This window comes from Anolis sagrei, chromosome 5 (assembly GCF_037176765.1).
Source record: "Anolis sagrei isolate rAnoSag1 chromosome 5, rAnoSag1.mat, whole genome shotgun sequence".
Classification (NCBI taxonomy): domain Eukaryota; kingdom Metazoa; phylum Chordata; class Lepidosauria; order Squamata; family Dactyloidae; genus Anolis; species Anolis sagrei.
In genome coordinates this window covers 32,679,802-32,702,422 of record NC_090025.1, presented here as the reverse complement: position 1 = coordinate 32,702,422, position 22,621 = coordinate 32,679,802, and the positions used below count along the sequence as shown (strand labels likewise).

The window sequence follows — 22,621 nt, the reverse complement described above, 5'->3', positions numbered from 1 at the left end:
AGCTGAAAGAAAGAAAATCAACTCAGTGCAATGTACTGCTGGATGAGAGTCCTATGGATCCCAAAAGCACAAAAATCAATGGGTCAAATTGAGTCTGTAATATCATGAGAAGCCAAGATGACTAAACTGAAGTCATTGAACTTTAACTATATCATGAGACATGACTTTTGAAAAAGATGGTACTGAAAAAGATGTTGAATAAAGTGGAAATCAGTAAGAGAAGGGGAAGATCAAACTATAGTTGAATTGATTCAATCAAGAAAGTCACCATCCCTAATTTGCAACAAGAAAGCAGGGCAATTGATGACAGGACTCTTAGAGATCTCACATTTATAAGGATACACTACCTTAAAAATACAATGGTTAAGAAGCCCTAACTCATTGGCAGGAACATGGGTATGGTTAGCAGGTCAGATAGTATACATTCTTATTTGCATTCACCTTCAAAGGTGTGGCGTAATGTAAAATAAACCATGTGTAGTTCATGTTTGTTTAGCCTCCATACTGCCTTGCCAGATAAAGAAAACATGCCACGCGGGTGAACAATGAAGAACAAGTACTTTGCTTTCATAAATCAGAACAACATATTTACAATCATGTGATTAGTTACATAGACTCACATAATGTCCTTTTATGAGAGATTTAAAATGGCCTTTTTGTCCATGTGGATAAACTCCGTCAGCAGCTCATGAAGCAAGAGCACGCTCCAAACTCTGTCTCTCTCTGCTTTTCTCCAAGCACCTGAAAAGCTCAAGCCTGAAAAATGTAACAGTAACCAAAAATCCCAGACATAGCTTGCTCCCCGGGCATAGCCCAACTAATCAGCTTCATGCATCTTATTTTACAGTTCACACACACACACTGATTTCTTGCATGCTCCAACAAAAGGTGTATCAACACTCAACCTACCAATCCCTACTCCACCCCACTCAAAAAAAGGTTTCACACATCGAATACTTATATTAATATATAATCCACATGTACATTACTGAGAGACATGGAATAATCCATAGCAAAAACATACAACCTTACCCACCCATCCCAAAAATTGTGACAAAACCAAAGCTGGCATACTATTTTCGGAAAATGTAAATTTTGCCCACTCTCCCCCCCCCCCCCCCCAAATGATAGGACCATCAGACATCATAGTTGACTTGAAGGCACATGACAATAGCAAATCATCAACATCATTGTTGTCGTCATATACGGTAAACAATACTGATTCACACTTTACAGCAGATTATATGTTTGTCATATTCATACTGAAATTTCTTGCAGATAGTATTTAAGATAAGATGCTACAAAACCAAGAATCTCATAGATAAGTGATTAAATGCATCAATGTGCCGTTTGGAACATGTGCCACTGTGGCTTAATGTAGCAACATGACTTCAGAGGAGCCATTAGCACTGTATTGAGACCTCACCTGAACATATAAACATGTGTTTGGAGTATGTGCCTAAAAGCATACTTTATATTAGACCTAAAGCATTTTCAGTCTGTGATGAATATTAAATTAGGCATATAAAATTCTGCTGCATCAGGTTACCAGTTTTCTGGCGTAGACATCACACAGATGTGAACTATCAAGAAGCACATTTTTATCTAACCCTCCCTTGCTATTAAGCATCTGAGCATGCAGCTCTTACAAAGCACTAGACTAGAGAAAGATATGAAAGGATTTGATTATAATATGTTACTGGAAAACACATCTTCATCATTTAACTTTCCCTACTGATATGGGAAGACATGTTTTTGGCAAATGTCCTAATCAACATAGTTAATGCTTATTTCCTATACAGAAATACCCTTTGACAAATATTACATGAAAATGTCAAGATGCGATATACAGAAATGTGAATAAAACAAATGATGTTCATTTGGAGTGAAGGAAAAGGATGTCCACATTCCTTTTCTATGAATCAAGAACTATGCAAATTTCAGATCCAGGTTTCCCTCTTCACACACAATATTTATAGCTGTGAATTTGTTCCCCTTGGGAACAAATTGAACAAATTGGCACACTATCGTTCTCTGTGTAAGACCTACAACTAGATATAGGGGTAGGCTTTTGTACTGCACATCTGAATCCCGCAATTATATCCGCTTGAACAATTTGTACCAGTACTTAGCAGAACTGGCTGCTCAGAAAGCTTTTCTGAGTTAATGTATGCAGCTTAATGTCCCCAGAGAGTCTGTCAGGGCACAAAGGATGGCCCTGAAGTGTTACTAGAAGGTCATTAGGACTGATGGATATTGTAGACGCTGGACAGCAAAGAGGCAATCAGCAAGGACATTGCTTATTGTCCAGATCTGATATGGCCTGTAGGAAAAGGCCACAGCTGGTCCAAATTAGATTGTGGTTGTGGTCAAATGTGCTGTCACCGTCCAGATGGTAAAATATTGTTTTGGTTATCCAATGTGAAAATCATGCAACAAAACAGAATATACTGTTTTAAGTATCAAACTATATCGACTTAGGTAGGTTCCAGTGAACTCGGTGGGACTCCCTTACAAATAAGGTTAAGATAGTATCTATGGAGTTCTACTGTTGTGTAGCTCATGCTCATTTATCTAAATCATTTTATAATGTTGCTTTTTTCAAATTACTTATCATTGTGTGTGCATTTGAGTCCTTCATAAATATGCCAAAAGCTCTGCTCAAATTTTGATGAGCTGCATTCTCCACACTGCTCTACCTCCCACTTCCAAAGGAAGCTGATTGGTATGATTTAATTTGGCTCCTCATCTTCCATTTCTCCCCAAAACTTCAGCTTATAGAGTAATTTGCAGCGTAAAACACAAAGACAGATACCTTAACCATTAATTAAATTGGCTTTAAATTATTTGCTGTATCACTTCTTGTATGAGAGCCCCCGGTGGCGCAATGAGTTAAAGCCCTGTGCCGGCAGGACTGAAGACCGACAGGTCACAGGTTCGAATCCGGGGAGAGGCGGATGAGCTCCCTCTATCAGCTCCAGCTCCTCATGCGGGGACATGAGAGAAGCCTCCCACAAGGATGATAAAACATCAAATCATCCGGGCGTCCCCTGGGCAACGTCCTTGCAGACAGACAATTCTCTCACAACAGGAGCGACTTGCAGTTTCTCAGGTCGCTCCTGACACGACAAAAAAAACAACTTCTTGTACGATTCTTTAGCACACAGTATTTTGGGAACCAGTTAGAAATGTATTGACTATAACACCTCTTAAGAACTTTTACACTGTAATGCCAAATCTAAACTTAATCTTTGTAAACTATTATAACAGTTACAAACTAAGGACATACTGAATCCATTTGACTTACATCCATTTTATTTTGGACACAGTTAAGATCTCAGTAGAAATAACCATCTTATAAACTAAAACAACTTTTTATGGTTTGGTTTATCTGTTATAGAACAAAACACCTACATTTTAATTAAACTCTACTATAGTCTCCTACTAGTAGCACTTGGAGTCAGTGCTCAAACATTATTGAAACTATAACACACATATTTGCTTTAGATTTATAGTAATAGCTTTTGATAGACCTATCATTGCATTTGAATATGCTAATTTCTAATTTCTTTCTTTAGAAATCCATCAGCCTGTGGAATTCCTCTAAGCACTGAGCCAAAAAGGTTCTTGTACTTCTGGCATTAACAAGTGAGGTCTTGGTATTTACTTCCATTAACATGATTAGAGCCGAAATAGTAAGATTCTTAGTATCATGCTGGTTTTGAATTCCTTTCTAACTTCAAATTAATAAACCTCTTATCAGACTCTTGTCCCTGGGTGGCTTTGGATAGGAGCTCAAACTCAGGAATGAATTCTCAAAAGCTGCATTTACAAGCTAGAGAACATAATTAAAAAGTAGTATAATTACTGGCACATTGTCATTTGTACCTAAGAATCATTCTCTCATCGCTGTTTCCCATCAAGCAAAGTATATACAATATTACAACTACAATTTAGCTTTCTCAAATATATTATTGCCCATGAGCTGACATCAAGAGGATCAATTATAGTTAACTAAACATCATTTCCCACTGAGAATTAACATTATAAATTTTAGTATGGACTTACTATTTTAAATATTTGTTGATTTTTTCCCAATTGCAATATGTCCTAATTTATACAAAGTCTCCCAATAAAGTTCCACTCTCTGAATTGTGAAGTTACTCTCTTATTTTCCTTTATTGGAATGTAATTTTAAAATTGGAATTGTTGGTATTTCTACTTCTTTGTAGAGTCAGAAAAAAACTTCAGGCGTAGCTTCCTTTTCACATAAAATCAAGAAGCAAAGTTTTATATGATAAATCCAGAAATTTCTGTATAACAGAAATTATACAGAAATTGTCTTTGGCACATAACCCTAAAAGTGACTTCCTTATGTTCCCCTGTTCTCCAGTCATTTTTCTGAAAAAGGTTCTGAACAGAGGTGGTGAAAAGTAACACTCCGGCAAAGTTTGAGAATGAAAGGTTCAGCATTTGATGTGGAAGTCAGATCCTTAGAAGGGATAGGAAGTGTCATTCATCCTTTTGAAAATTTAATTTTTCTGAGATATTGCATAATGGACAGGTTCCCTTAAATCAGAGGTCTGAACCCAAGAAACTTACAATATTTTGAGATACTTTGTTGTACAGTACATAACATATTGTCATTTGCTTTGACTTTTATCCAGAAGATGCCTAAGACTTTAGAACATATCTAGAGGTGAGTCTACACAGGCAACAAAACCAGGACTCACCTTGAATCCACTGCTGGCTGTACCCATGTTTGCCAACTTCCAGTGAGTATTGGGGGATTCTCACTCTAGAGTATCCCACAGCTTCAAAGCAGTCTGCATATATTAGGATTGTGACCAACTAGGACCAATCAATTGTCCAATCTAGAGACCGGCATTATCATGAAAGGGGTGGATCATATCCATGTCATTACTGCTGCTGCTCCCAACCAGCTATGCTATAGAGCTCCATCTGAAATCCTGGCCATTGACTCCCTCCTATATTGATGTCAGAATGGGGAAACCACAATAGCCAGCAGCTCATCAGAGTTCCCATGGCTGGCTAGAAGCGGTAGGAGCAACACAGAAGGTAAGGCAACTGTCCAGTGTGGTCACCGTGTTCTCAGCCCAGCAGAATTATTTGGATACTAACATGGCTTTGCAGTGGGTTTGCAGTGTAGGGCATAAATATTCTGGACTGGACTCAGATTTAGAAGTCAGTGTAAACTCACTCCTGGACATCTTAGCTGATGTCCAGGGGTGATATAAAGAAATAAAATAGAGGTTCCAACCTTTGGTTCTCCTGGTATTTATGATTTTGGCTCACAGAATTCGTGATAGTTAGCCAAACTGACCTGGGCTTCTAAGCCAAAGGTTGTGGACTACTGTCTTAGAGAATCAGATGTTACCTGATGAATATAATACAGGACTAATATATTACTACATATGTTAATGCATAAATTACAGTGGATCACAATTTTCTTCCTGGGATAAATCACTGCAGCTCTCAAAGTACTGGATATTTCTTCTGTGATTCAGGTGGTCTATGAAATAAAGTGAAGATTCATGCATTGGTTACCATGGTGAATGCACACTTCTGAGATTATTCACCAATCGTGTTCCAATACCTCCCTTCTCCCACACCAAAAGGTACTGCAGTACAAGGTTTGAGATGGCTGCACTTATCTGTTTTATACAGAACCGAATCAGATAAGAGAAGCAGTCTCTGACTCTATTGTCAAAATTGACAGTGTCGTTGACATCTGCAGTAAACATCACATTTCAATACCACAAATTTTCAATGACAGCAAACCCAGCAAACATTTTCTCTTTTATTGAGCAGGATTTTGCACTGATTATGAGGCAGCATTGTCCCACTTTCTGGATGAAAAGCAGAGAGTTTCCATATACCTGTCACACCAGCATGAACATTTAATAATAATAATAATAATAATAATAATAATAATAATATCCTGCCATCATCTCCCAAAAAGGACTCGGGGCGGCTTACAGAACAGCACATAATAGTGCCATAAAAACACGTAAAATTCATCAGCATTTGTAACAATAACAACATGAATGAACATAAAAACATTTACAAAAATAGGGGGGGGGGGGCAACTCAATTTAAATAAAATACTCAATAAAAATGCATTAATAGCTACTAATTAAAATGAGCAGTACAACCACGTTGAAACTCCCAGCCACAAAACAATGCAATAGTAACATTAAAGTGCCAGAGTCTGTATCAATTTGTTTGATCATCTAATTTAGCTGGTGTCTTAGCCATTTTCAAAGGCCTTCTTTAAAAGCCATATTTTCAACTCCCTCTGGAAAATGTATTGTCGAAGGCTTTCATGATCAGAATCACTGGAAACATTGAAGTGTGAGGTCCTGCCTAATTTCCCTGGGGAGAGCATTCCAAAGCCGGGGGGCCACCACTGAGAAGACCCTCTCCCTTATCCCTACCAACCTCCCACGGCTGATCTTAGAGCCCACACAGGTTCATCTTAAACATGAATGGCTAACTTCATCAATATATATTGGGGGCGAGAAAAAGTACTCAAAATTTCTAATTTACAATTACTAATTGATATTCTTTGTTATTTTGTCCAAATCCAAGAACCAGTAGGTTAGTTCCCCTAATTATCAAAATCTTACTTTAGCACTTTAGAGTATGCAATCAACTCTTGCAAACTGAAAGTTACAAGTTGTATTAGGAGAATCTATTCCAGAGAGACATACAAGATGGATATCAATATTGATGATATTGAAAGCCACTGAGAGGTCCAGAAGAATAAACAGGGGCATACTTTGCCTGTCCAGTTGGCTGCAAGTTTGGGAATGTAACTCCTCCGGACAGGATGAATCTCTTTTCCTCAATCTACATTTCAATTCACCAAGATTACACTTGTCTGAATTACATTTCAATTTGTTACTCTGGTGCCCAAGTACTTAATTTTGACTAATCAAAGATGAATGTTAATATAATAATCCGGTGCAGCTCTTGGAAATCTTGTTGTGCTGCATTTTCATAAAAAACATGCAAACTGTAAGAAATGAATGCTGTATTCTAAATAACCTTCTAGGAACAGTGACCTATACACAGGAATAGTCAAGACAATACATGCTGTGATAAGAGTTAAACTATCTGGCCAGATGATCTAAAGACTAGACCCATTAACTAAGGAAAATTACAGGCTGCTAAAGGAGAGCTGTGGCTCCATTTCAGAAAGCAAAAGAGAGAGAGAGAGAGAGAGAGAGAGAGAGAGAGAGAGAAATCAGCAAAAACCATTCCTGGACTGGTCAGCATAAAGCACAACTGCACTACATGGGGGAAATATTATGCATAGCTTTGTAGGCTCATTCAAGCTTTCATTGAAGTAAATAATGTAGCTTTATTGTAATTCATTTGCTTTCCCTAGAAATCAGCACTTTGGGGCAACTATTTTGCATCTCATACATCTTTTTGAAATGTATTTGCGCAAAATAAATAAGACATAAGACTCGAGCAAAATGCCAAGAAGAAAGTATCTCCTACTGCTTTCTTAATATAATATTTATGAAAGCTGGGAATTAGGGAGGTGTCAATTAGTTCAAATGTGGAGGTCACTGAGAGTAAAGCTAATTCAATTTCTTCATTTATGCTTCTAAGACAGAATTTGGATTATGCATGAAACATATTCGACCCACAGCCCAGATTCAAATGTCTGGAAACTGTATTTCTAAATGCATTTAGAATACATTCTGATTTTTTTTCATCTTACTAATAACTTATAAAAGGATTAAATCATACCAACAAAAACAAATTGCAATACTGAACTTGCATTAGGTTTGGAACTAATTGAAATCCTATGAGGGTGGAATGTAATTAAGAGAAGACAAAAACAGTATTATATTAGTCCTTTGTGGGTGATTATAAATAAAGCCTTATTTAAACTACTGTGTCTACATTAATCGAGCAAATGAGCTACAACACGATACTTTTGAACAAATGCTAAAATGAAAACTGAAAAGGAAGAAAATATAAGATCTAAGCATAAAAGAGATATCTGGAACTTCCACTTTTAGGGGCCGCACACTTCTATTGTTGGATGACAAACATATTTAAATCTGTTAAGGTAATTTCTTTCACTGAACCTGGTTAGATCACTTTTAAAGAAACATTGGATGACACGGATAACCATCCTTTGTCCTTTTCTTTGAATTATATACAAATGACCCAGTTTAACAGAAAGCTAAAGGGATCTCCTGAGACTCTCTGAGAGTCATGACAATATTCTGAGGAGGAAAGGTGTGTCATTATCCCCAGGCTGTGCTCACTAGACTGTAATTAGAGAGACTCTTCTCTCTTTTCGCAGATGGGACTCCTGGATTTAATCCAGTCTATACATTTTATATGCTTTCAAGATGGCTATGATAGCCTGTTTGAAACACACTTGGATTTTTTTCAATAACCACTGCTTATTGTCCCTATTTTTCATTGCTCTTTGATTTATCCTTTCCCACATTTTTCCTGCTGGTGCTTCAATGCCATGTAAAAATATAAAAACGTACTGCTTACCTAACAACATGTTATGTATTAATTGAATAATTATAATATTTCACAGTTCTACATTTATTAATATCATATTTTCATTAGGAATGTTAAGTATACAAATTAGCAATTCTCATAGATCTGTCAAAATGAAAATCAGCCCTCAATATCCATGGATTCTTTATCCACAGATTCAGTTATTCATGGCTTGAAATGTTTCAAAAACAAAGCAAGAAAAAGGCAAACCTTGATTTTGCTATTTTTGTAAGGAATACCATTTAACGATGTCATTATATATAATGAAACACGAGCATTTATGGGATCCATAGTGAATCCTGGAACCAAACCCCAGTGGATACAAAGGACCCACCATATTAAAAGGCACTGTTTTATTTCAAAAGTTTGTTGTGGCAAAAATAGGAACAGATTTGAAAAATTCAACTATGTTAGTACATAATTGATTATCAGCTATGAAATAATGAGAATAGGGTTGAACAAAGGCCATTTAATTTGACCTAGATCCTATTTAATTCAAGTTATGCCTGAGGACGCAAAAGATGGGGTAAACAACATGATATGGGACTGGCAGAGGTCAATCCATGACCAATTCCTCAGCTTCTCTTGAGCAAAACACCTGAAAACACCTGAACCCAAGTGCAATGATATGGATTGCTTATTCCAGCCAGTTGTTTACTGAAAGGCAACTCTAGGGAAGTTCCCTGCTCCAAGTGACAGGAATTTATAAAAGGAAGGCAACCTCAAGTTTAGCTTCAAATCAAGGCTCTTTCACAGCCCTCCAAGTCATAGACCTAAAGAGGCTGTTCCACAGCACCACCCTTCACCAAAAAGGTGTCAAGGTGTATGTGAAACACATATGTTCTCTCCCCCTGCAATTACCTGCCAAAGACAATTTATTTATAGCAGTGGACCATGGACCACCAGTGGTCCCAAAGAACTAAAATATCGTTCACAACCACATCATTACTGTACAGTTGCAACAAGAGCAATTGGTCTCGCAAAACCCTCTTATAGTGCTGAGGCAACGGGAGGGAAGAGGCTGAATACCCATGAAAGGTGTGACAATAGGCCTCCTGGCTGCTGCTGCTTCTCCTCCTCCTCCCTCCCCTTGAGTGGAGCCTTGGTGTCTTCGGTTTTAGGCCTCTTCCTGGGGTTGTTTTGGATACTGATTCAGAAAATTCCATTGGCTAGATTACATCAGTTCTAGATTATTAAATATGGCTTTCTGTGGGCAAGCAGATGGCAATTACCAGGTAGCATATGTTCTGTATCAAGAGCTGATGTGGTCTATCCAATGAAATTTTCTGAATCAGCTCCCCAAATAACCAAACCAAATCTAAAGTTGACCAAAAACCAATTTGTAACCCTTTTGGTAGTAATGTTGAAGAGTGGTGCCTGATCAAAGTGGTCCCTGGTCAAGGTGGTCCCTGGTCAAAAAAAAAAGGTTGGGAACCACTGATTTATAGATACCATTTTTATCAACAACTTATGCAACTAGTTTTTTTATCAATGTTATTTGGGGAGCAGGGGGATGAGTAGACCTTAAGATCAGTAAGGGAAAGGTATCAAACTTGGGGGATCCCACCCAAAATGACACTAGAAAGTAAATAGGAAATGTTATTACATTACTACGATACCTCAACTCCCAGTATTTATCTCACTTTTCAAAAACATATTCATCACACACATTATTTCAATTCAATTAACTGACAACATGGAACTATGTTACTTGCTATTCATTAGTTCAAGCTCACAACAAAATTAAAAGGAATACACATATTATTTCAGCACAGTAATTGTAGTCTTTCCGGGAGTACTTCCTTAATCTCAGTAGTTCAATCTGCTGGTACAAGCAAACAAGGAACACAGGATGTTTCTTTTATCTTTATGTCGGCTACGGTGGGTTTGTGAACCTTATCAAAGACTCAGAACCTGAGCCAGGCCGCTCCAGTAGACCTGATACAGAGGCATAATCAGGATCAAGCAATGCTGCGACCAAGAGTCATTATTCCTAATTTTATGAAGCATTTGTGCACTCCTATCCACAGACTGTTATGAAATTGCATCATGTTTGTCAAGGGTGAAATTATTCATGCCTCATTAGTTTGTTCTGAGATGGGCCTGTTTCTGCAATTTATGTGCTAAATTTTTACTTGAACATGGTCAAAGAGCAGGCATTTGAAAGTGTTAATTTAAATTCAAATATCAAGGCCAGAGTGATTTATGTATGTAATCTGAAGGAGTATATTCTCCTAGTGATGAACACTTGCTTCCTGATTGCCCACTGGTTCTCTTTGTTTGCACAGTATCCAATATGCAAACAATGCTCTCTGGCAGTTAAAATTAGCAACAAAATATACTTGCAACTGCATTTTCCTTTTCCCATCTCCTATATCAAACTGGTTGTGTGAGGTTGAAAAGAAAAATAACCTTCTTATTAAAAATGCCATTATTCTGGGAAATATAAAATATTTCACATAATTAAGGTGCTTTGAGCAAAATGATAAGACCTTCAATAATAATAAAAATAAATACTAAATATAAACCAGATGATACAATGACTAATAAATTAGGGCAGGATAAAGATTTTTCTAACTAATCTATAATATCTGTAAATCAGGATGAGTTGGACCAGTTTTACACAGCGTAGTGCCAATTTAGCTAGCCCTTCCTATCTTTGCCATTTTGAATACTGAGTCAATACTGTTACATAAATGGTTCTCCTTTTGTTACGCTTCACAATTTGCACTGTAAAAGTCACTTGAAATTAAATGCCCAATGACAGCTCCAGTTTTGGAAGGAACTTACGTAAGGGTTGGCTTACCAAATTATCATTGATTCAATGGGCTCACTCTATTTACAATCAGAAAACAAATTTCAGTCTATATGTATTTTTGCTAATTTAGTACTGCAGAGAAATGAGGTCACCAAAATGTAGATATCACTCTTGTTGAACCTGAAAACAATGTCAGCAAAATGAATGTTCCAAAAAGATTCATATTAGTACATATAATGTTCTATGGAACTGCATAAAAACAAGACTTATTCCAATAGGCATTCTCAAGTCTTTTTATAGGAATACAATGAGACTCCATGTTGTGTGAAGATTTTTCCGCTTCTGAATGAATGTCACAACTGCACTGGATTCCCTGAGACAGTCTGACTACTGGCAGAATAGTGAGCTAATACAATAAAAAGTCAATACCCTTCCTAGTAAAGAATGTCCTTGGCTTAAGATGCCATGCAAGAAACAAATAGAGGATTGTTAAAACTAAAGCTTGCAGAATGATAAATTAAACTTTTCCTTTTGAAGACACAAGGAAGCCTTAGGAAAAAAGGGGGGGGGGGACTAATCTCAGGGGACTTCTGTCAGTTTCACATTCAAGGGCATATATTATACCCAAAGAGGGGATCTGTGCACAAAATGAAAAACAGAAGTGCTTCTCATCACTAGATTCAAAATAGTGCCATCAACTGTTAAATCTTTTGGGTAAAGGTTGGCGGATGCCCCACAGTTGAGGGTAGGAAAGCTTGTGTCTTATAGGACTATCAGGTGTACTTCATTGTAAAGGACGTCCCTTGTCTGCGGGTTGCAAACTTGTTCCTTTTATATAGACTGAACAAAAAAATGTACTTTTGAAAAAAAACCCTCTGACTATTTGGATGTTGTCCCTTCAGACAAATACATGCATCATGCAATATATGAATGTGGACAATATGTTGATAAAATGTGGCTGTTAACTGAAATCAATATTTTTATTTGACATTCAAGTACACCACATACTTGATTTTTAATCTTGTACTTTATGAATTTGCTAGTTCCTTATTGCTAGTTTGAAAAACTAGCAGAACTTTATGAATGCATTCAGGGAGTGGGAGAAGAGGGGGTGCAGTGGCCATGAAAGAGGTAAGTCCTTAAAGAAATAAAGATGGGGGAGAAAATATGTTGAACACCTATGGCACTAATTTGGTGAAACTTAGGCCTCTGGAACTGCATTTGCTTATCATAAAACCAGAGTGGTTGGGAAGAATAGTGTCCTTGGGCGAGTCCTGAGGGTTTTAGCCCTCACTAGAAGACATGTGACTTGGGGATCTGGATCCTTGGGTTTGCCTTCCAGGAGATGGCCAGCCAATGAGCAACACAGTATCTGTCATGCAACAGAAGATGGAGAGGGGGTCTGGGAGATATCTACTGCCCTAGCTGCTCCTGCACTAGGTTACCCCCTCCCCCATTTTGTACATGGGGGTATATATATATATATATAGGTGACCATTAAATAAAGTGACCCATATTTCAATGCAACTTTCATGCATGGTCTCACTGTTTCAGTTAGCATATCTTCCAGATCATCATCCCATCAATGCTGCAAGTGCTAGACGGTGGTTTGTGTGGTGAAATATCAATGCAGAACTAATGCACATACCACACAGTCACTTGTCAAGGAATCATATTCAGTCAAACCACAAATATATCTGGAATTTAAATTCCTAAAACGAATATTAGAATTAAACCATCAGGGTAAATACTATAGTAATATATCTCTATGGGTCACTCTAAACTATGGTCAGGAAGAATTCAAAAAGGAGAAATTAGTAATAGTATGGGTACAATGGGGAAAAACACTCTGCATTAGAGGAGAAGGAAGCACTGTGAAGAGCATATTGCTGGTTTTCATCTTCAGGACTCCTTATAATACTTTGGATTTCTGCACCAATGATTCTCCTAACCAGACTAATTTGTATCCAGTTCGATGAGTAGACTTTTCAAGCTGCAATACTTTCTTTTAAAATGTGTGCACATTATCATAACTTCTCTATATTTATCCTTTATCTCCATTCCAGTAAAATCATCCTAAGTCTACAGAGACACTCGTTAGAACACCCCAGCAAACGAGAGTCCAAAAGTGGCAGGCTCAAACCCAGAACCTCAATCAATGGCTGATACCAAATGAAAGACTCCCTCCTGGGCACACAGAAAACTCGGTGACTGGGAAGGCGCTGAACAGACTGTGCTCTGGTACCACGAGATGCAGAGCCAACCTTAAGAAATGGGGCTACAAAGTGGAATCCACGACATGCGAGTATGGAGAAGAGCAAACCACTGACCACCTGCTGCAATGCAACCTGAGCCCTGCCACATGCACAATGGAGGACCTTTCTTGCAGCAACACCAGAGGCACTCCAAGTAGCCAGATACTGGTCAAAGGACATTTAATCAACTACCAAGCTTGCATACCTTGTGTTTTGTCTGTTTGTTTGTTTGTTTTGTTAAAAATGTAATACAACTGTCTGGTTGCTCCTGACACAATAAATAAATAAATAAATAAATAAATAAATAAATCCTAATCCAAAAACACACAATGGAGTATTCTGTTATTAAAGGCATAAATCAAAAGGCCGTATCTTGACAGAAAGAAGTTGCCATCTACTAAGAGTACAGGAGCTTACTTTTCTTTCTCTTATCAGGAAACTGTTTGTGTTCTAATTCCTCCATCTGCAGGTCATCTGTGCTCAATTGCATCTGTGAAAGAGGTCCCGTCTTAAAAATATGAGAACTGCTGTGTGGGATGGCTGCTTCACCTTTTGGTTCACACAATAATCAATTCGTTGCTGTTCTGTGCCTGAATTGGGTGTAGTTCCAGACTTCCTAGGAGCAATTCCAGTACCAAACACTAATGCGAGTTACTGCTATAGTATAAAATGTATTGACAGTGAATTATGCAAGAGTTGGTACACAGTGGAAAAGCATTCAGATCCTTTTGTTGATGGATCAAATTCCCTCTTATCATCATATATGGGGAACCTGAAAATCTAGGCTCAGATTTCGGTCCAGAATGTCCAAGCTGCAAGCCTGAGATTTCATTGGGAATGTAACTTCATTCAGCACAAGAATAGTCCCCATTCCCTGATCTGCCATTCAACTGTGCAGTAACTCCTCTGTGTTACCTGAATTAAATCTGAGGTTGCTTGTCCCTATCCGGTCCATTACTGACAGCAGACATTGGTTCAGCATTACGACCACTTATTCGGAATCAGATGAGAAAGACTGGTAGAACTGGATGTTATTAACATATTGGTGTCACTATGCCCCAAAACCTTGGATGACCTCTTCCAGTGGTTTCACATAGGCATCCCCATAGGCTAATGGCCAGGACATTGAACAGAACAGCACCCTTTTTGAATTCACTGCTCATACCCCCAAGAAAACCAGTACATAACTCTGCACCCGTCCCATCCTAGATAACTTTTGCCATCCTGATCACACTCTAATATTGGTTGAGTAAATTGCTACACTTTTCACCACTGTAGGTGTGTGTGTGTGTGGTTCAAATATTTCAACTGGGATTTAATTGGGATGAATATGGTGTTTATGTTTTATGAAAATAAAAAAAATGCATACTTAATTTTAGTACTAAATGATCTGACAAGGAGTATATGATCTGAGGAGGAACCCATCAACAGTAGAGAGGCTAATCCCAAAATACCAGGATAAAAGTCCACCTCTGCTCACACCACACATCATCACTGCAACTTCAAACCTATCACAAAAAGTAATATTCTTTGTGTTTTTTTACACTGTGTGAAATACTGTTGTAATAAAAGTGACAAACTGAAACATTACATTTATATAAGAATTGCAACTTGGGAATTCTGCAGTTCAGGAAGAAAAATTCCAGTAAGTCAGAATGCCGGAGAATGGCTTCAACATCAAAGACTAGGGAAAAAGGAGGTTGAGAGATGTACCCAAGGGCCTGTTTATGTAAGAAAACAGATATTATCTTAATAAGAGTAGAAAACTGTCTGTATTAATCAAGCAATGAATCTTCTCACTGCCAGTATATAAGGATTCACCCAGAGCTCGACATTACTGTTGTACTAGAAAGTAGTATAGAAGTATGAGCATTATACAAACCATTCTTTGGAATTAGTCCTTTTTCAAAATTGCTTAAGTGTTACAGTTATGACACTGTGTCCACTTGTTTGTGATCACTTTACCAGCCTGCAATTTTCCATTCATTGTACTTTATTAAAATAGTTATCAATAGAATTGAGTCCGTTTTTTAAAGTTTCAGTGTTTTCCATGCTTTGGAAGAGCAAAATCCTGACCTTCTCCGCTGGCAACAGGAGAAGGAGGAGGTGTGGTGATGGAAGGGGGAATGATGAAGAAAAAACATTAACAGAAGCCATACTGAGAGGGTCATAGACAGTTCTTCCAGATTGTCTCCTGGAAGATGCTTTGACCTTTAGCACTCAGATTGCAAGTTCCTCCTGTCACATTCAGTTAGTGATCTTTAACAATTTGCCAGGAGGGACAGCAACAAAGAGGAGTGAGTTGCAGAAGGCGGAATACATACCAGCAGAAAATACCAAGTGTCAAAATCCAGTACAGGCTCAAAAAGATAGTAAACTCAATATGACTCATTTTGACGAAATTTTGTTTTATCGAGTTCATTATGTTTATATAGCTATACAGGTGTTTACAAATATACGGTAGATATTCCAAAATTAGGAAAGATCTGAAATCCAAAATACTTCTGCTTCCCAGTATTTTGAATGGTTTAATTCTTATTTGGCTAGTTTGGACTAACTTGGCTAGTTGGACTAACTTGGCTAGTACAAACTTAGTATATGGAATTGTGAAATGACTTATGGAATTATGAAATGACTAATGGAATTGCCTTGGATTTTACTCTGGATGACATGATTTTAGTAATTTTTTAATATTGCTGTTGATTTTTGGTTTTAATGTATATGTTTTTTTTGTATGTACATATGTGTATGGAATCAAATTGCTGCCTTTTTGTAAGGCTGCTCTGAGTCTCCCTTTTGGGGTGAGAATGGTCAGATATAAATGTAGTAAATAAATAAATAAAATAGAGGTTGCCCCCTAGTTATTATCAGAAATAGTTTAAGAATGAAAAATGCTAGTGTTTAAGGGTGAGAAACTGTAGACTCAATGGCCACTGAATCTGTGTTGAACAATAACTACACATTGGTCAAAACTGTATAAAACAGGTCAAAGCTTTATTGGTTACTTCTGCAAATAAGCTTGGTATCAGAATGGAACCAGACATTAACCAACCTCCTTGAAAGTCAATGAACCACCATTAATCTAGCCTAGAATGACAAATATGGACACATACCAGTGTGTGTCCCATTGCCACCTAGGAGTGGGGCAAAGCCACATACACCAAGATGAACACTGTGATGGCACGCCCGAGCCTATGGGGAAACTATAATGTCTGGTTTTACTTGGGGGCTAGCTGTATACCTTCTGTTAAAATTAAGACCCTTAGCAGACAGAGACACTTTGGACAAGGTGAAAAGATAACCAAATGAGTTTACTGAAACAAGATGAATAAAGGGTTAACTCCACCCAGGACTATCATAAGGTAACTTAAAACACATACTATACATAGAGATTTTGCTGGTTGCAGTCATCTTTCTGGAATCTTTGAAAGTCTCTTGTCTCTGATGCAAAGTGATGGTTATAAACTGTATCAATCTTTTTCCTTGTGAAGCTTAGGATGGCCAAAAGCTTCTGTTGTCCTTTGGACTGATGGTATAAAAATATTGCTAAATGCAGGTGCTAAGAATGCCTGTTTTTGGATCACTTGGCCTAGGATTACCAGACAATCCCCCAAGCCTCTAGTGACTGTAGAAAAGGAAGGAGTCCAGCCAGAAAGCTCTATACAGGGAAATGGAATGGACCAACTAAGGCTGGCCTTTGGAGGGGGGGGGGTGTTATGCTCCATCCAAAAACTAATACAAAGGAAAGTGTCTGCGCTATTGGGAAAATCTATGAATAAGGGGAACTGAAGCAAAGGAGAGGAAAAGGCAGTGCCAAGACTACTCCCAATAAGGAGAATACCTTTGCCAATCTTGAAGGACATACATTTCTTCTCCAAATTGATTGGGGTTCCACTCTAAACTACTCCAGAAGTTGTGACAAAATGTAAGAAAACAGTAGCCTTAAGATCTTGAATATAACGAAGGAAGAAAGGAAATGAAGCTACCTTGAAATGGAGAGAAAGAACGTGGGGGCTTGGTTTGTATATCTCAACCTCCAAAGAAAGGGAAGTCTATTACTTGCTATCTCTGGTCCTGCCCACCTGCCAGGCAATATGTTATCATATTGCCTGCAATCCACAATCACTAAAGCCTATTGACTCAATCTATTAATAGTACTTTTCAATAAGTCATGGAATGTGATTTTCACATAAAAATGACTTTAGAAAATAAGACTAGGATCCTAAAATCTACTCTGTATCATGTACAAGAGTCCTATGGTTTCAATGTAATTCTTTATGCCATGAATGGTATTTCTCTTTTCTAATCACAGCAGAAGACTTGGATCTCATTTGACTAAATCTGGACACCTGGTTCACCTATTGCACTCTGAAATATTTAGTTAGACAAAAATGCTCTTTCAGTGCATTCTGTTTAGATAGTCACATTTTTGTAATAGGCATATTCTGTTATGTTGGGATGCATCACTCGTACTTTGGCCTTCACTGATGTACAAAATAAGATTTCTCAAGTAAATGCAGTTTATTTGGATTCTAGATTTATTATGCAGATTATTTAGTGCATTTTTGGGCTAGATTGCTTACTAAAACAATTTCATATTTAGTATATATAGATATATGCATTCTAAGAAAAAAATACAATACAACAGAAAAGACTGGTAGAAAAAGATTAGGTCTAAACTAAAGCCAAACTTTATATAGATTCTTTAGTCTTCCACAAGATGGCACCCTTTGCTTTTGAATATATAACAATAACATTACAATGTTTTTTAAGTCTAACGTTGGTGTCCCTTTGAAGTACAACCTACAATCTTTAATAACATTGATAATTGAAAAGGAATAAAAAACACAGAACTCATTCTTCCATCTATAGAATATACTGTTATATTACAAACTGAAAAACTATGAAATGTATTAAAGAAAATTATAGAACATATTAAGGAGTAAATCAACAGAAAATGCCATACAGCGAGGTTGCGATCTTATTCACTTACCTAGAAGAAAGCCCCATTGAATTCAAAGGGACATGTAAAGAACTGTAGTATAAAGGATACTAGTTTTTAAATTGCACTTGCATTTTCCTAAAAATGTCTGGGGTTAAACCAAACTAACAATGTTTTCCATGCTTTTAGTACTCTTTGCCACTTTTGGGGAAGAGAAGACAGGTCTTTTGAATTTCTTAATCATCTAAGACAATGATATCTTCCTGTTTCTAATCCAGTTTGCATCAAAATAATATGATTACTTTGTTTATGCATAGATTAAAGGAATCTCACTGGAGCATTGAAGCACACCAAAACACCTGTGAGTTACTCTGGACCATGCTCTGACTTATAAGAAGCACTGTTTGAATATCAAGCAAAAAGTGGGTGTGAGAAATAATATCATAGAAAACCTGACTGGCACAACCTGGGGATCACAACCAGACACAGTGAAGACATCTACCCTTGCGCTTTACTACTCTGCTGCTGAATACGTATGCCCAGTGTGGAATACATCTCACCACATTAAAACGGTGGATGTAGCTCTTAATGAAACATGCTTCATTATCACATGATGTCTACGCCCTACACCACTGGAGAAATTATACTGTTTAGCTGGTATTATACCACCTGACATCCATCAGGAAGTAGCAGCTTGTAATGAAAGGACCAAGGCCATTTGGACTTTCCTTTGGACTTCATGACTCATTGTCTGTTTACTTTGAAAGGTTTCTTCATTGAGCACATATCCCTGAAGCCTATATCTATTGGGATCTATCAGTCTTAGAACTGTTATGTTTGAGAGTGGTTGCTCCTTTTCACTTTGTTTTATACCACTGTGTTGAGCTATATAATGGAAATTTTGATAACATTATATACTGTATGCTCCTTGGATATTATACTTTCTCCTTACATAGATTGCTTTGTGTTTGTTCTGACTGACATCTCCAGCCCATCCTCTGCTCAGATATCAGCCAACGAGCCAATGCCTTAAATCAAGAAATAGCTTCCTAAGATATACAGAGATACTTGCAGGAAAACCTCAGCAAGTGAGAGTCCAAAAGTGGCAGGTTAAAACCCAGAACCTCAATCAGTGGCTGATACCGGATGAGAAACTCCTCCTGTGCACACAGAAGACTGGTGACTTGGAAAGCACTGAACAGACTGCGCTCTGGCACCATAAGATGCAGAGCCAACCTCAAGAAATTGGACTACAAAGTGGAGTCCATGACATCCGAGTGTGGAGAAGTGCAAACCACAGACAACTTACTGCACTGCATTCTGAGCCCCGCCATATGCACAATGGAGGACCTTCTCACAGTGACACCAAAGGCACTCAAAGTGGCCAACTTCTGGTCAAAGAAAATTTAGTATAATGCCAAGTTTTTAAGTTTGTGGTTTTCCTATACATTAGAACTGTATTCTCAATTCGCTTCTAACATGATAGATAAATAAATGCATACTTTCTACAAGATATACTGACATCCATTTCATGATCCAGAAACTATCTGATGGAATTGAAAATAAAGTTTAACTAATCATATTAGTGATCTTTCTTCAGTAAGACTTAGACTATAAGACAAATGTACGACTGTAAACTTATTACAGTAGCTGTGCTTATGACAATGCCTTTGCAAAATGTTTTTCTTCATCAGGCATGACTCATTTACTTATCAAATCAAATTGCTAACTCACTGAGAATGCTCAATGCTCTATGCCTAATATTCCAACTCTTACTAGAGACACAATTTTCTTTTTCATGGCTGTCATTCGAGTCGAACAATACCTGCTTCAAAGGCTAGCAAAAGAAAGCAGGACAAACATATAAGCCAATATGAAAACCAATTAGCAGATCATTTTTTGAAAAACACAATCTGATTCATGTCCACTGCCAGTAATCTCCTTATGGTTATTTAGCAAAAATACAACAGTCGTGACGAGATTTAATAACATGAAAAGTCTGCTCGTTAAAGAATGTATATTTCAATATAATACTTGAAGGTCAGCACAATGTAAGCATGTTATGCCTAAAACTGTATTATGCTAACATGAGATGGTCTTTCATCAACCACTCACTGACCACCTTTATTAATTTAAAGCAATTTTTGCTTACGAAGGCCAACAGACCCATGGATAAAAAGAAGGATCTATTCCTTGTTTCAGTGATTTTCTGAATTGATGACACCAGAAGCCTGTTTATTTAATATTACTACTCAGAAGGGACCAATTAGTCTTCTTTAATCTATAGCTCAGTTCACTGGAGCAATTTTGTTTTTTTTATTATGTTTCCTTGAATTTTACACAACTTACAAGTTGTATCTTTATATTGTGTATATAAGTAATAAACCTATCATACAATAGCACAACAATATAATACTTTGTTTGTCTTCCTTATTTTACATGGGCAATTATAATATGCTGCATCCTCCTCTCTTATGTTTTACCTGCTACTTACTAATTAGGACAGTAATCACAACCAGCTTATATACTCAGATGATTAGATCCTTATACTGCTAGGATTAAAAAGATTATGTGTCTAGTAAGGGACAGGCAGTCCAGGAGATATGACAAAGTAGAACAAAAGTACCGGTAGTTGAATCAATTCACCTGTCAACATTCTCCCTCTAAATGTAGGTCTTTATATCCCCCAATTGCGAGAGCTGAAGTCCAGAACACCTGGAGGGCCGGAGCGTGCCCATTACTGGTCTAGCAGAATGTCTAAAGCTCTCTGGCAGAGAATTCTAAGGTCACAAAAATATAAATTCCGGGACTTCATAGGATGAAGTCACAACACGTAAAGTGATATTGATGTGTTATAATTGTGTTGTATGGATAGATCTCAGGATTATGTCACACTAGACCACTTTGTTACAGTTCTCACTTGTTCATGTTGAGTATCTCTTATCCACAATGGCTCTTATCCAGAAATATTTCGGATTTAAGATTTTTTGGATTTTAGAACACCTGTATTTATATATATGAACATAATCTTGTGGCCAAGTCTAAACATGAAATTCATTCATGTTTTGTATACACCTTAATACATGTAATCTGAAGGTAATGTTATGTGGTACTTTTAAATTTAATAATAGCATGCATGAAGTAAAGTTATTTGTACTGAAACATGAGAAAGCAAAGGGGACATTACCTCTTGCCAATTTTGAATTTCAGAATTCTGGATAAGAGATGCCCAATCTGTACAAGCTGTATGTGAAGGACCTTCAGATTTACCTGCTGAGAATTGCTTTTAATGGCCATTTCAGACAAAAAGTCTGACCTTCTCAAAGAACAAAATGGTGCAATCAAACCACTCCCCACTTCTGTTAGATTCCAGAAGAAAGGATCTAGTCAGGCCCGTAGCCAGGATTTTGATACGGAGGGGCTGAGTTTGATTCGGGGGGGGGGGGGCTGAGTCTGAATGAAAGAGGGTCTAGCCTAGCAAACCTTTTGTATTGTTACCCCAATACCCCCATGCATATGAGATATATTGAGCATGGTGATCAGATCATGATATGAATAAACATAACAGTTTAAATAATGTACCAGTAAGGCCTTCTCGCGGACCACCATGAGAATTTGGGGGGGGGGGGTGAAGCCCCCAAAGCCCCCCCCCCCCCCCCCGGCTACATGCCTAGATCTAGTTATTTACATTGGCAGCTATTCCGTGTGGTTGAAGCAGTGGCATGCTTTCATCCACTTGCTTTCACAAGGAAATATTTTTCTAGTCACCATCTACTCAATGTACCCAACTGGTGGTGTGTCATTTTCCTTTCTCACTGATTCTGCCAACAGCTGCTTTCCCCTGAAAAATGGGCCAACTCTCTCAATAGCCACTGGCTAGAACAGCTCACAAGCAGGAATGTAATAGTGTGAAGGTGGCAGGAAAGTAGCCTATTTGAAAAGTTTCAGTGTTTTCCATTAATGTAAGTGCGTCAGGAAAACCTCAAGCTCTGGCGAATCAGTCAGTTCTCTGATCATGTGCCCTGAATAACAGATGTCTTTAAGTCTCAACCTTCACTTTAATTGAAAGTATGTTATTAATTCTCAGAATCATAGACAAAAAGT

General features: G+C 37.6%; 1 protein-coding gene across 2 annotated transcripts in view; it reads right to left on the bottom strand.

Annotated features, from left to right (window-relative positions):
- Positions 1–22,621, bottom strand: part of ANK2 (ankyrin 2) — a 358,785-nt gene that overhangs the window by 259,563 nt on the left and 76,601 nt on the right. The gene's annotated exons all lie outside the window — the stretch shown is intronic.